Source organism: Pygocentrus nattereri, chromosome 6, assembly GCF_015220715.1.
Source record: "Pygocentrus nattereri isolate fPygNat1 chromosome 6, fPygNat1.pri, whole genome shotgun sequence".
Taxonomy (NCBI): domain Eukaryota; kingdom Metazoa; phylum Chordata; class Actinopteri; order Characiformes; family Serrasalmidae; genus Pygocentrus; species Pygocentrus nattereri.
The window spans coordinates 33,887,573-33,901,501 of NC_051216.1; the positions used below are offsets into that span (position 1 = coordinate 33,887,573).

At 38.7% G+C, this 13,929-nt stretch overlaps 1 protein-coding gene and 1 long non-coding RNA gene across 2 annotated transcripts in view; both read left to right on the forward strand.

Moving 5' to 3' along the window:
• itgbl1 (integrin, beta-like 1) overlaps positions 1–13,929 on the forward strand; it is a 123,742-nt gene that overhangs the window by 59,093 nt on the left and 50,720 nt on the right. The gene's annotated exons all lie outside the window — the stretch shown is intronic.
• LOC119263615 lies at positions 8,554–10,704 on the forward strand. The gene is made up of 3 exons (XR_005130389.1): positions 8,554–8,684; positions 9,022–9,121; positions 10,142–10,704. It is a non-coding gene; the product is annotated as an uncharacterized LOC119263615 (long non-coding RNA).

A 13,929-nucleotide genomic window follows, 5' to 3' on the forward strand; every position in this document is an offset into this window, starting at 1 on the left:
GTCTTCCTCTGGGCTTATTTATAAAATAAAAGAACAATCATAGAGCTTTCATGGCTCTAATCAGCATTCAAGTCTCCATACTTTGCAACCTCTGCCCTGAAATAATGCTTTGTAACGTCTCTATAAACGGGCAGAGACAGAATAACTCAAAGCTCAGACTTCAAATGTAGCAAATGTACTTTTTACTGCAGCACAAGAAATCAGACTAGTACTGCTCCTAGTCCTGCCCACTAGTCTAATACATTTTCCTTCAAGAATGTGTGACTTGATGAGTCATTGACTGTTGTGCAAGGCCTCTTTAATCAGTCTGATTTCCAAGGTGCTAGTGAGCAGAGGTGTAGCCAAGGGGTGGCCAAGGGTGTGCAGGACTACCCTTCTGTAAAGTGTGGTCACCCTTCTGGCTATCTCTGTCAAGTAAGACAGGTACAAACAGTAAAGCAGTCATCATGGAAAGTTCTGCTACTTTGTGTGAACAGTTTTTATTGAAAATTTGCCATCATGGCAGTTAATAATCAATTATGATCCGACACAGCACTTAAATCAGCATATTTCTCAGGCAAGTGAACACTACTCAAAACCTCAACACTATTCTTGTTAGTTTTGCTTATGGAAGCAGCAAACATTGGCTTTTTACATTAAAAATGTTCAAAAGCAGCTAATAAATGTCTATGCTGGTGTATTACAGTATTTTTTGCTACAGATTGTGCTCTAAGTGGATTACTGTAAAATTCCTGAGGTTGGAGATTTTGAACAGAATGTAGAAAAAGTACAGAGAACAAAATGGGCAATGTTTTTTTATATAAAGTAATGGAAAACAGAATGAAACCACTAAGATTAATCACTTCTTTCAGAAGTAAAGATGAGGAGGGTTCACCACTCTGTGAAATATTTTGCAGGTAAATAGTTCAACAGTTCAAGAATAATGTTTTGCCACACAAAATATCAAAGAACTTTTTCATCATCTGCAGTACATAACATTAAAAGATTCAGAGAATCTGGTGAAATGCAAGGAACAAGGCTGAAAATCACTATTGGCTGGCTGTGATCTTTGGGCCCTCAGGCGGCACAGCATTAAAAACAGACACGATTCTGTATTGGGAATCACTGCACGGACTCAGGACTTCTGAAAACCACTGTCTGAACAGTTTGATGCAGGCCACTGGAATTCCTCCACACCAAACCCATTAAATAATGTCTTTATGGACTATGCTTTGTGCACAGGGGAACTGTCATGCTGGTACAGAAGGCGGTGGACCCTAAACTATTGACCTAAAAGGTCTTTGTATTATGTAGCAACATTATGCTTCACTGGAACAAAGAGGCCCAAACCCTGAAAAAAAAGCCCTGGCTCATTATCCCTCCTCCACCAAACCACTGTGAATTCCAGTACACTGTAAGTTACCAATACATAATAAAAAAGAATATATGTAGTTCAAAATCAAACTCAGCTGAATTCATCAAATTTAATGTGTTTATTAATTGTATTTTACACAATTATGCTTTAATAAAATTAGCTGTGACACATTGAGTAGAATTTACTTATATTTTATCTGTAATGGCAAGGATACAGAGAGTTGATAGATTTTACTCATTAGGAGGTCTTTGTTTTCAACTAGCTTACACTTCCACCCGACCAGTTTTCACCTCTTGGACTCCAGACACCGCATTTTTTAGGAGCTGCTGTCCTCCAACTTTTGAAAGGTAAGACCTTTTTAAATATTGTTAGGGAATTAACGAGTTGTTGTAGCAGCTGCCTATTAGGTTGCGTTACTGCAACTTACCAATAATTTAACTTTGCCTGCTGTAAGTCAAAGAATTTAGTTTCATACTGATTGATTTGAACTTTTTTATAGCTACACATTTACACCATGCCCATTATCTCTAAAACATAAGGAAAATGGGCTAATGGGCTAGCGGGCTAACGGGCTAGGATAGCCATATATTATACAACTATCTTTACCTGTTCATACTAAGGTGATGCAGGATGATGTGTTACATTTTTGTCTGTAGCATTGACTGGCTTTCTAAACACATGAGAACACTATAGTGGCTACATAATTTGCTAACAGGAAAACTGTTAGCAATGGCTTTGAGGTAGCTTAGCATGTTAAGTTCAAACTGCATGTTAAAGTTTCTGTTTCCTTTTTTAACATACATATTGAAAAAAAATCACTGACATGGTGTGCACAGACAAAGCCTGCTTGATGTGAGCTGCAGAAAAGCTAAACAGCACTCAACATAATACAGTGTTAGTTCTGTTTAATTCTTTATTCATATCTCAGTCTCGCTTTTTGGCGTGACAGTAAAGGACAGTCGTTTGATTATTTTATTGGAGTGTTTAAGTGGCACTGTACAGTACAATAGCATTCCTACCCTGTTTAATAGTACTGCAATGTGGTAATGGTCATAAAATGTTTTTGTGAACACTTTTGTGCCTGGTTCAGCTGTTTATTGTTAATGGATCTCATTTAATAGTTTCTAGGGTTGGGGTTTTGTACTTTCCTGACTGAAGTGTGTTTGACTAGCTTTTCAAAATTCTGAGATATTTCTACTTGCATGGCAATGTATGGAAAAATGAATTTGAAATAATCTGCAATATGTAATTTCCACTGCATGTGAACAAGCAAGTTTAATATTTCAGTGTGGGTTTAGTTATTTCGGATAGGTTTCCTCTTATGTGTTTAAATTATAATTAAACTGTCGAGCTGAGTTAATATTAGCTAATATTTATTTCTTTCCAGATGCAGGAAGAGTCTTTGGCTGAAATGAATCAAACAGGTATGTGTCATGTATTATAAAATATGCTGTGATGCCACATTCAGTAAATGTTGTGTTGTGACGCTAATCACATTGTCTTGTTGTAATGATGTAACATTTAAAAAGCTAACTGAGGAAATTCATTAAATCATCCAAATACATTTTAATGTAACATAATAAACCACAACAAATACTAAAATTAAAGGTGCTCAATGTCTTCTTGTCATGGCACATGGTTAATTATTACTGCTGTTACAAGTGTAGATTAATAGTTATACACTAAATGAAAAATACTTTTTCTCCTTATTACCTTAGGATTTGGCCTATGGGATGGCAGTGTAAGATTTGCAAATCGTTGTCTGCTACAAAGGGGGATCTGCGAAAGCATTACAGACTACAACATGCAACATTCGGTCGTGGACAAACCCAGCCATGTCTATATCACGGTTGTCCTTGCACTTTTAAAATGCATGGTGCCCTTCGTACACATTTATCCGGATACCATTCAGCTGAAGAAAGTCCAAGGCCTGGAATCATCAATGCTTTAAAGTGTTTAGTTTGCAGCGCTCGTTGTCCTACAGAGAAGGATTACTTTCTGCATATTGGAAATCATCTGAAGAATCATCAAACTGTCTTTTGAAGGATGTGACTTTCGCACAAATATACACTGCTCAAAAAAATAAAGGGAACACTCAAATAACACATCCTAGATCTGAATGAATGAAATATTCTCATTGAATACTTTGTTCTGTAGAAAGTTGAATGTGCTGACAACAAAATCACACAAAAATCATCAATGGAAATCAAATGGAGTCACACACAAAATTAAAGTGGAAAAACACACTACAGGCTGATCCAACTTTGATGTAATGTCCTTAAAACAAGTCAAAATGTGTGGCCTCCACGTGCCTGTATGACCTCCCTACAATGCCTGGGCATGCTCCTGGGCAGTCTGTGGTGCAACGTGACGTTGGTGGATGGAGCGAGACATGATGTCCCAGATGTGCTCAATTGGATTTAGGTCTGGGGAACGGGCGGGCCAGTCCATAGCTTCAATGCCTTCATCTTGCAGGAACTGCTGACACACTCCAGCCACATGAGGTCTAGCATTGTCCTGCATTAGGAGGAACCCAGGGCCAACCGCACCAGCATATGGTCTCACAAGAGGTCTGAGGATCTCATCTCGGTACCTAATGGCAGTCAGGCTACCTCTGGCGAGCACATGGAGGGCTGTGCGGCCCTCCAAAGAAATGCCACCCCACACCATTACTGACCCACTGCCAAACCGGTCATGCTGAAGGATGTTGCAGGCAGCAGATCGCTCTCCACGGCATCTCCAGACTCTGTCACGTCTGTCACATGTGCTCAGTGTGAACCTGCTTTCATCTGTGAAGAGCACAGGGTGCCAGTGGCGAATTTGCCAAACCTGGTGTTCTCTGGCAAATGTCAAGTGTCCTGCGCAGTGTTGGGCTGTGAGCACAACCCACCATCTGTGGACGTTGGGCCCTCATACCATCCTCATGGAGTTGGTTTCTAACTGTTTGTGCAGACACATGCACATTTGTGGCCTGCTGGAGGCCATTTTGCAGGGCTCTGGCAGTTTTCCTCCTGTTCCTCCTTGCGCCTCCAGCCTCTGGACACTACGCTGACAGACACAGCAAACCTTCTTGCCACAGCTCGCATTCATGTGCCATCCTGGATGAGCTGCACTACCTGAGCCACTTGTGTGGGTTGTAGAGTCCGTCTCATGCTAACACCAACATTCAAAAGTGACCAAAACATCAGCCAGAAAGCATATGTACTGAGAAGTGGTCTGTGGTCCCCACCTGCAGAACCACTCCTTTACTGAGTGTGTCTTGCTAATTGCCAGTAATTTCCACCTGTTGTCCGTTCCATTTGCACAACAGCATGTGAAATTGATTGCCAATCAGTGTTGCTTCCTAAGTGGACAGTTTGATTTCACAGAAGTTTGATTTACTTGGAGTTATATTGTGTTGTTCCCTTTATTTTTTTGAGCAGTGTATATAATACATTTCTGAAACACAAAAGCAGAAAGCATAAGTCATATTCTTTGAGTGGTTTTAAGCAAGACATATTTGAGAGTCACCATAGCCAGACTGTTGACCATGCTTATGCACCTGAGGCTGATGATGGTGATGATCCTAGTTGAAATTGTGATTCAGAAAGTGAATCATATGTAGTTCTTCGAAGTTGGTTTACTTCTGCTGAAGCTAGAAAGCATTTACAATGCCTCAGTGAAGTGCATTGATGCCTTGGTTGAAGATCTTCAGTTCATTTTATCTTCCGCATCTGTTGCAGTTGTTAGAAACATACTTGATTCGACAGTGAAGTCTCACAAATGCATTGTTGAAGAGCCCATCATAACTGATTTGGTAGAACAGTTGTGCAACTTCCATCCCGTTAACACAGCATTTGCAGCAGATGGTCCTCTTGGTTCAGCTTTTAAGAGAAGAAAGTATTATAAGGACACTTTCCAGTGTATTGACCCTGTTGAATATATCTTTGATTCTCAAAAGAACAAAAGCTTTCAATATGTGCCTATTCTGAACATTTTGCAGGAATTCCTGAAGAACAAAACATGTAGAGGCAATCTTATCCAGATTTTCAAACTATACTGGACATTTTTGTCCATTTTTGTCCATTTTTGTCCATGGTACATTTATCAGGCAGAATGATTTCTAGAAATATCTAAAAAAAATGTATTAACATAAAAAATGATTTCTAGAAATAAGACTTTCTATAATCCTTTATGTTGACGATTTTGAGGTGTGTAACCCATTAGGAACTTTGAGGTAAAAGAACAAAATAACAGCAGTTTATTGGGTTTTGGCAAATGTGCCATCCCACTTACAGTCTGCATTAACATCAATACACCTAGCTTTACTTTGCAAAGCTGTTAATGTAAAACAGTTTAAATACAAAACGATTTTGGAACCACTCTTGAAAGATCTTGCCACTCTAGAACAGCTAGGGGTTTTCATTTCCAGTGTGGGGAAAAACATTAAAAGGGACTGTACACTGTGTTGTTGTAGATAATTTGGGTGCACACAGTGGACTAGTTGAAAGTTTCACTGGACCTTACTTCTGTAGATTTTGTCTTGGACATTCTTCAGAGTACCAGGCAAATGAAGTGCGGACTGGAGTGTTTCCACCTCGGACAAAGGAGGACCATGTTTTGGATGTGCAAACTGTAAGAGAAAATCCAAATTTGGTGCATTACTTTGGTGTAAAGCGGTCATGTCCATTGACTGACAGATTGAGTCACTTTCACTTTATCTCTGGGTACCCACCAGATGTACTACATGATATTTTTGAAGGCATAGTGCCAAGGGAGCTAGCATTGTGTATTCATATTTTCATGGCAGATTCTTCAGACTTTAAAAGACATAGTTGAATTGATGGTTGCCCCTATTCACACAATTGAAAGTATTGCATATCTTGACTTTAAAATATCTGAACACTGTGACCAGTTCTTCAGTTTTTCCTGAAGAGACACCGACACCCAAACACCATATTTTGGAACACTATCCTGCACTGATAGAAAAATATGGACCTCTGGTTGGTGTATGGACAATGCGCTTCGAAGCTAAACACAGATTTTTCAAGCAAGTTCTGAAGCACACTAACAATGTCAGAAATGTGTTGTTGACCCTTTCTACAAGGCATCAGATGATGGTGGCATACCACATGCATACAGATGTGGGAAAACCAGCCTTGTTGGTCACAAAAATATCTGTAATGCCTATTGATGTGCTACATTCAGACATACAGGAGGCCTTAAGAAAAATGTCACCACTTCTGTCAACTGTGCAGTTGGCCAACACTGTTACCTACTATGGAACAAGGATGGAACACTGTTGGGATGATCTTGTCTTATGGCTCTACTGGCAGACTGCCTGACTTTGCTGAGATTGTTCAGATGGCCATTTTGGACAATGGTCTACATTTCATTGTAAAATTACTTGCTGCCTGGTTTGAAGAGCATCTAAGGTCTTTTCAACTAGAGGACACTGGCAAAATGACTCTTTTAGAACAGCAGAAACTTGGTGATGTGTACCCCTTGGTTGCATACAGTGTGGGAGGAAAACGCTTGGTTACGCTGAAACGTCACATTTGTTGTGCATTTTAGGTCATTGAAATAATATTATTTACATTTACATATAAATACATAAAGTGACATTTCATAACACTTAAATTGCACATTACTCTGGTAATATACAAATATTTAAATATTAAAATTGTTTTATAAAAATTACATTCTGCATTTAGAGACAAAGAAATATAATTTATTGAGATTTAATTTGAAATAATGACATTTTTAGATTTATTAGTTCATTGTAATAAAACACGAAAATTGAATTATTCTGATGGAATATCATGCATTGTATGTCTGGTCATATCTGTTGGCTTCTGCTTGTGATGCTTTTGAACTTGTATATATTTACAGAGATGGAGACAAAACTCAGAGTAATAATTGATGATTGAATTGAAAAACTGGTTCTTCTGTCAGGAATCCCACACACTGTGGAGGAGCTGCAAGCTGTTGTGAAGGAGACCTTTGGAATTTATTATGACTTCAGTCTTCAGTATCTGGACTCAGAATTTGAAGACTACTTTACCCTGAATAAATGTGATCAAATTAAACACAAAGACACCATAAAGGTTGTTCACACTGCCCCGATTACTCTTAACTTGTATCCAGTTGATGAAAGTTTGGGCAGTACCTCTGGTCAACCGTCAACTGACTGTGACTCTGCATTTTGTGCAGAGTCGACTGCGTCAAATGCAGAGCCATCAAAGGTCAAGGCAGACATACTGGAGAAATTGGCTGAAACTGTATATTCATATACAGCCTATCCATCAAGTGCACAGATCAGTGATGTTGCTGAGGGATTCATTGAGAAATATCCTTGTCTCAGGGAACCTGGCTCCTTCTCTGGTTACTATGGCTGGCAACAAAGCATCAAATACAAGATGGCCAATTATCGCACCAAACTTCGAGGCTTTGGTGTTCCTGGGGTGATATGCAATGTAGTAAAGCACAAGAGGCCTGCTGATCAGAAGTCTGCAAAGAATATAAAAAACCCCGAAAAGCAGAGGTAAACTACTTGCCCCCTTATCCAGCAGGAGAGGATGAAGAAAGTCAAGAACGCAAAAGGATTGAGTTGCTCACTGAAGTAAAGAAAAGGGACAATGACAAACTGATACAAGAAAAAATGGCCAAAACATTTGTGCATAGAAGACACAAAATCATCAACCAGACGCTCAGCATAGAGGACATTAAAGCCAGATGGCCTGCTCTGTTTAAGGCATCTCATGTAAGTTGCTATGTTGCTTAGACTTGCATGTTGTTAAAATATATTCCCAGTCCACGTCTAATGACTGCACTAGTGTGTTTGCATATTTAGCTTTTATATTTAAAATGTGTTATGTGCTGTTTTCTGAATTGCATTATTCTTATCATCAACTTTTAATCATTTACTATTTATTCTTATTTTACATGGTTATGTAGTTTATAGGAAAATTATTTTCAGCCAATACAGACATTGACGTTTTGTGATTACTAGAGAAAATCAGTGTACTGACATGCTGTACAATCAAATAATGCTACCCAGACTGTAGACAATGAGCAAATATTGATAAAAAGTGCTGTACAATGACCAGTATTTTTTTCTTGCTGTTAAAAACATTTTAAGAACAATATTTATAATTGTACTATTTGAGTTTCTAATGCTATTTTCATTATTTGTCTTCCAGCTCCTGGATGAGTTTCACAGAATCACAAAATTCTGCACCTTGAATCAAAGTTCATGTCCAAACTGGATGAATATACTCCTAAGCTTCTGGCACTCTTCCATTCCAAGGGTGGAGCCCTAGGGTTGAGGTTGCAAGCTATCCTACTCAAGGTATCCTTCAATGATTTCTTAGTTTGCTAATATCTTATTACAGGGATTTTATGATCAAACTGCAGGAATGTAGTTTTGTTTGAGGGACACCAGCCAAATGGGTGTGTATGTAGGTCCTTTGAGGTTGAAGCTACCACAGTGAAAGAAAGTTGTTTTTTGCCTTTGCAAAACTAATATAATTGATCATACACCAACAAGGATCTTTGATTTGTTTAACAATAATATAAGCCATATGCTGTATTACTTTTTACAATTTTATTATTATGTGTTTCATTTTTACTGCAAAATAACAACAATGGCACATGATAATGAAGAACAAGGAATATTGTCATTTCAGGCTCTCAGCCATCCTTGCATAAACATGACCAGAGAAGCTGTCATTCGGTGCTTGATGGTGTACCTCGGGGAATCAACAGATCAGCTCTTAAGAGTATGAGGTAAGTTGATGTATATGTAAAAAGAGAAAATAGTCATGTCTCAGTCTTTTTGCTTAGCTCACATTGTATGTCTTGGGAAGGTCAACACCGATTAGCCACAACTTAAAATTCTTGTTTCTACATTCAGTGTCCATATTATCAGCTCAACGTACCGTATAGGAGCACTGTGTTGTTGTACACTTACAGACTGTAGTCCATCTGTTTCTCTGTGTACTTTATTACACTGTTCTTCAATGGTCAGGACCACCACAGAGCAGGTGTTATGTGGGTGGTGGATCACTGCAGTCACACTGACAGAGGTGGATGTGTGTAGTGTGTGTTGGGCTGGTACGTGTGGAGCAGACAGGCATGCTACTGGAGTTGTTAAAGACTGTCCACTCACTGTCCACTATATTAGACACTCCTACTGGTGTTGTTGCTTCACTTTGTAGATGTAACATCAGAGACAGTAGCTCATCTACTGCAACACAGTTTGTGTTCCTCTTGTCCTTCATCAGTGCCCACAGGACACTGCCCACAGGATGCAGTGCTGAGAATGATCAACCACCCACAAAATGCCTGCTCTGTGGTGGTCCTGTGAGGGTCCTGACTATTGAAGAACAGGGTAATAAAATATACAGAGAAACAGATGTACAACAGTCTACAGAACTACAAAGTGCTCCTATATGGTCATGATAAAATGGACAAAAGGATAGATACAAAGAGGGGCTTTAATGAATTGGCTGTTATTTCTAATCATTTTTCAAGCTACTGAGTTTTCTTTCTGTGTGTAATCGCTGCCCTGTGTTTTAAATTAATTGACCAACTGGCAGATTTCATTATCCTTCAGCTTAACCCAAGAAATGCATTACTAAAAGAGGCAGCTATGACGGAGCTCCAAACTCAGAAATGAGCAACTTTAGGTCCGGGGATGTTTTGTGGATGAAACAATTTATTTTCTTGTCCAAAGGCTTTTGAGTTGAAGGAATGTTCAGTTAGGACCTTCTCATTTGGCTGTACGCAATATTCTTGCTGTTTCAGGATGCTGATGGAGACAGTGTGTCACAGGACCTTGCAGTACAAAAGATTCAAAATCTACAAACTCAAGACAGAAACATCAGAGGGTACTGCAGAATTTGGTATTGTGGTAGAAGGTGTGAAAGTTCTGACTGAAGGTTTGAAAGTTCTAACTTTGCAAGGGCATGCTCCATGCTTGTTGGATTTGCATATGCAGTGGATCTCGCTTTTCCCAAGGAGCTCAGGTACACATTCGAAGTCTTTCAAAAACTCCTCCTTGAACTGGATTGTTTACGGCTCTCTCCAAAAGTGAATAGCCTCAAGAATAAGCTATTGGCTTAAGACAAGGGACTCGTGTAGAGTGAAAAGAAATTGAATGACTCTCAAAACTTCTACATTGTTATATTTTAAAGCTTTGTAAAATGCACAAGTTTAATTGTTTTGTTTAATTCATTGCTCAGTTAATCACATGTTTCTTGTAGTCCAATAACCATACTAATTTGAGGGAAGAGGCGTAATGTTTTTGATTTTATATTGACACAGACAACTGTTCATATGCATTGTGATAGCATTGTGTAAACAAGTCTCTCTCCAAAAGTGAATAGCCTCAAGAATAATCTAATGGCTTAAGAAAAGGGACTCTTGTAGAGTTAAAGGAAATTTAGTGTCTCTCAAAACATTTACATTATGACCTGTAAAGCTTTGTTAAACGCACACATTTTTGTTAACTGCAAGCTTCATTGTTCAATTTCTCAAATTACTTAGTTAATCTCACATGTTTCTTGCAGTCCAGAAAATCATACTCATTTGAGGTAAGAGCCTTTGTTTTTGATTTAATATTGGTACAGACAGCTGTTTGTATACATTGTGACTGTGTTGTGTAAACCAGGGATACAAATGTGTAATTTCATTGAGGAAACTGAATTGGAACAAATGATTTTATCTGATTTAAGTGAATCCAGTTTTAGCAAGGCATAAAAGAAGAAAGGTAAATGGTGTGATTTTTGTTTCCTTTTATTGGCGTCCCTCTGCAGATTTCAATCAGTGATTATAATTAGAGTTTTTCATATTTGTAAGGAAAAAATGCTTTGCCCCATCAGAATATTGTTGTATTTTTGCCCCAACAGGATAACTTGCAAGCATGAAAAACAATAATAAAAAAAATCTTCTGGGCCTGTTTTAACCAGAAGTGATGTGGAGAGAGATCATGCATCACCATACAGTTGTGATCAATTTGTATTGGGCCTTTAACATTCCAAGTGAACCTTTATCAACATGAAGGACAGATATATTGTCAGTCTGTATTATATTTCTGTTGTATACCTACAGTTTTTATGCATGGTAATCTGTAAATATAATTAAAGTAAGCCATGGCACAAACAAGACATGATATTTGGTAGATTAAAAATATGAATAGATCTGAAGTTCTAAAACTTTACAGGTTGTACAGATGAATAGGATTTGCAGTGTATATGTGTCTAAACATACAACAGCATGTTAAAATGAGTTTATACATTTTATTTTATTTAGTAAATCCAAATAATTTTTACTCAGGCATTTAGTAAGCTTATATCAATTTCACACAGTTCATGAGTAAATGTAAAACAATTTTGTTCAAATACTTATTAAATATGAATGTATTTTCCTTAATTAATTAATTAGTGTATAATAAATATTTTTGAGTTATATTAACTCATAAATTGGCATGTTCTTACACTTATTCAATAAATTTTAATCAAAATTGAAGTAATTAAAATCTACTCAATCATATTACGTGTCACTTTGTTGCCATATTTTTTTTAAGTAACCACTGTTCACATTTTACAGTGTGGGTAGCATTCTCATGGCAGTCACCAAACCCAGATTCATCCATCAGACTGATTCATCACTTCAGAGAACTTTTCCACTGCTTCAGAGTCTAGTTCAGAGTTTAAGCCGGTTGTCGTCTGTTAGATAGCGTCAAGCTGTCAGTGAATGTCGGTGGCCGACTGCCACCTGTAGTTTGTTCTGTGTGTCGGACCGTTGGCGGTAGTCAGCTCTGTTTGGCTGTCATCAGCGCTGTTTTGGCCAGTTGAGACTGTTGAATCAACACTGCTGATGAGCCATGAGGGAGTTCAGAATCAGCGCACATGGAAAGAAGTGAAAGAAAGCAAAGAAAGAAACTGCACTCTGAAGACAGCACATTTAGAGAATAGCCTGCTTTTTCAAATCCAGAGCAAGTAGCAGTGTTATATTACTAGGGATGGGCATTTTAACTATGTTTGCTATTCAAAGAAATTAATAATATTTGACTATCGTACTCCCAGGCGGCACGGAGGCAGAGTGGGTAGTGCTGTCACCTCGACCAGGGTCCCCTCTGTGTGGAGTTTGCATGTTCTCCCCGTTTTTGCGTCCTTTTACCCTGTTCTTCAGTGTTCAGGACCCCCATGGACTCTCACAGAGCAGGTACTCTTTGGGTGATGGATCATTCTCAGCACTGCAGGAACACTGATGTGGTGGTGGTGTGTTAGTGTTGTGCTGGTATGAGTGGATCAGATACAGCAGTGCTGCTAGAATTTAACACCTCAGTGTCACTACTGGACTAAGAATAGTCCACTAACTAAAAATATCCAGCCAACAGCATCCTGTGGGCAGCGTCCTGTGACCACTGATGAAGGACTAGAGGATGACCATCACAAACTGTACAGATATGAGCTATTGTCTCTGACTTTACATCTACAGTGCTGTCCACTCTATTAGATGCACCTGTGTTATCGGTTCACCCTGTAGATGTAAAGCCAGAGACGATAGCTCATCTCTTGCTGTACAGTATGAGGTAATCATCGTCTAGTCCTTTATCAAAGGTCACAGGACGCTGTTGGCTGGAGATGTTTGGCTGGTGGACTATTCTCAGTGCAGCGGTGACACTGAGGTCTTTAAAAGCTCCAGCAGCAGTCCTGTGTCTGATCCACTCAGACCAGCACACCACCACCCAATCAGTGTTATTGCAGTGCTGAGAATGATCCACCACCCAAATAGTACCTGCTCTGTGAGGGTCCATGCGGGTCCTGACCAATGAAGAACAGAGTAAAAGGGACAGGCGGAAGTATGCAGAGAAACAGATGGACTACAGTCTGTAAATGTAGAACTACAAAATGCACCTGTGCACTGAGCGTCAAAACAGGGAGGTGGTCATAATATTTTGCCTGATCAGTATATCTTGCAGAAATTATAAAATTGGAGCAGTTTTATTTCAACAGTAGACAACACTTTGCACAAATATCTCTGGTTTGTATGCAGTTGTTTTTGTTGATTTTTGTTAGGTCAAACCTGGAGTGATTGACTTTTCATTTAGATCTTCATTTTTGTTGGATATCACATGTTTGGGTGTGTAAGTTTGATTGTTGGTTACACTTTTTGGTGATCTTGTATATTTGCAACTTTTCAATTGTATTTTTCTTTCTGGAACATGATTAAATGCAGCTATGATTAAATACAGTGTGTTGTTCACACTATCAATTGGGGCTTGTTTGGTGTGTCAGGTGGAGATTCATAAATGTTCTGACAATCGTGCTTTGAAAGTAGCTAAAAAGTAGCCATTATTTTTTCTGGAAAAGTAGCTAAATTTTGGGAAAGTAGCTACAAAGTAGCTAACTACTACTATCCCAACCCTGCCCATGACCCAGAAGGATAATTGGCTTAGAAGATGCGGTGTGTGTGTGTGTATGTGTGTGTGTGTGTGTGTGTCATATTCCCAATGAGAAATATTTAATGTTGTTGTGTATAAACACAGATGCACAAAAGCTCTGATAACACACCGACATAAAATAAAG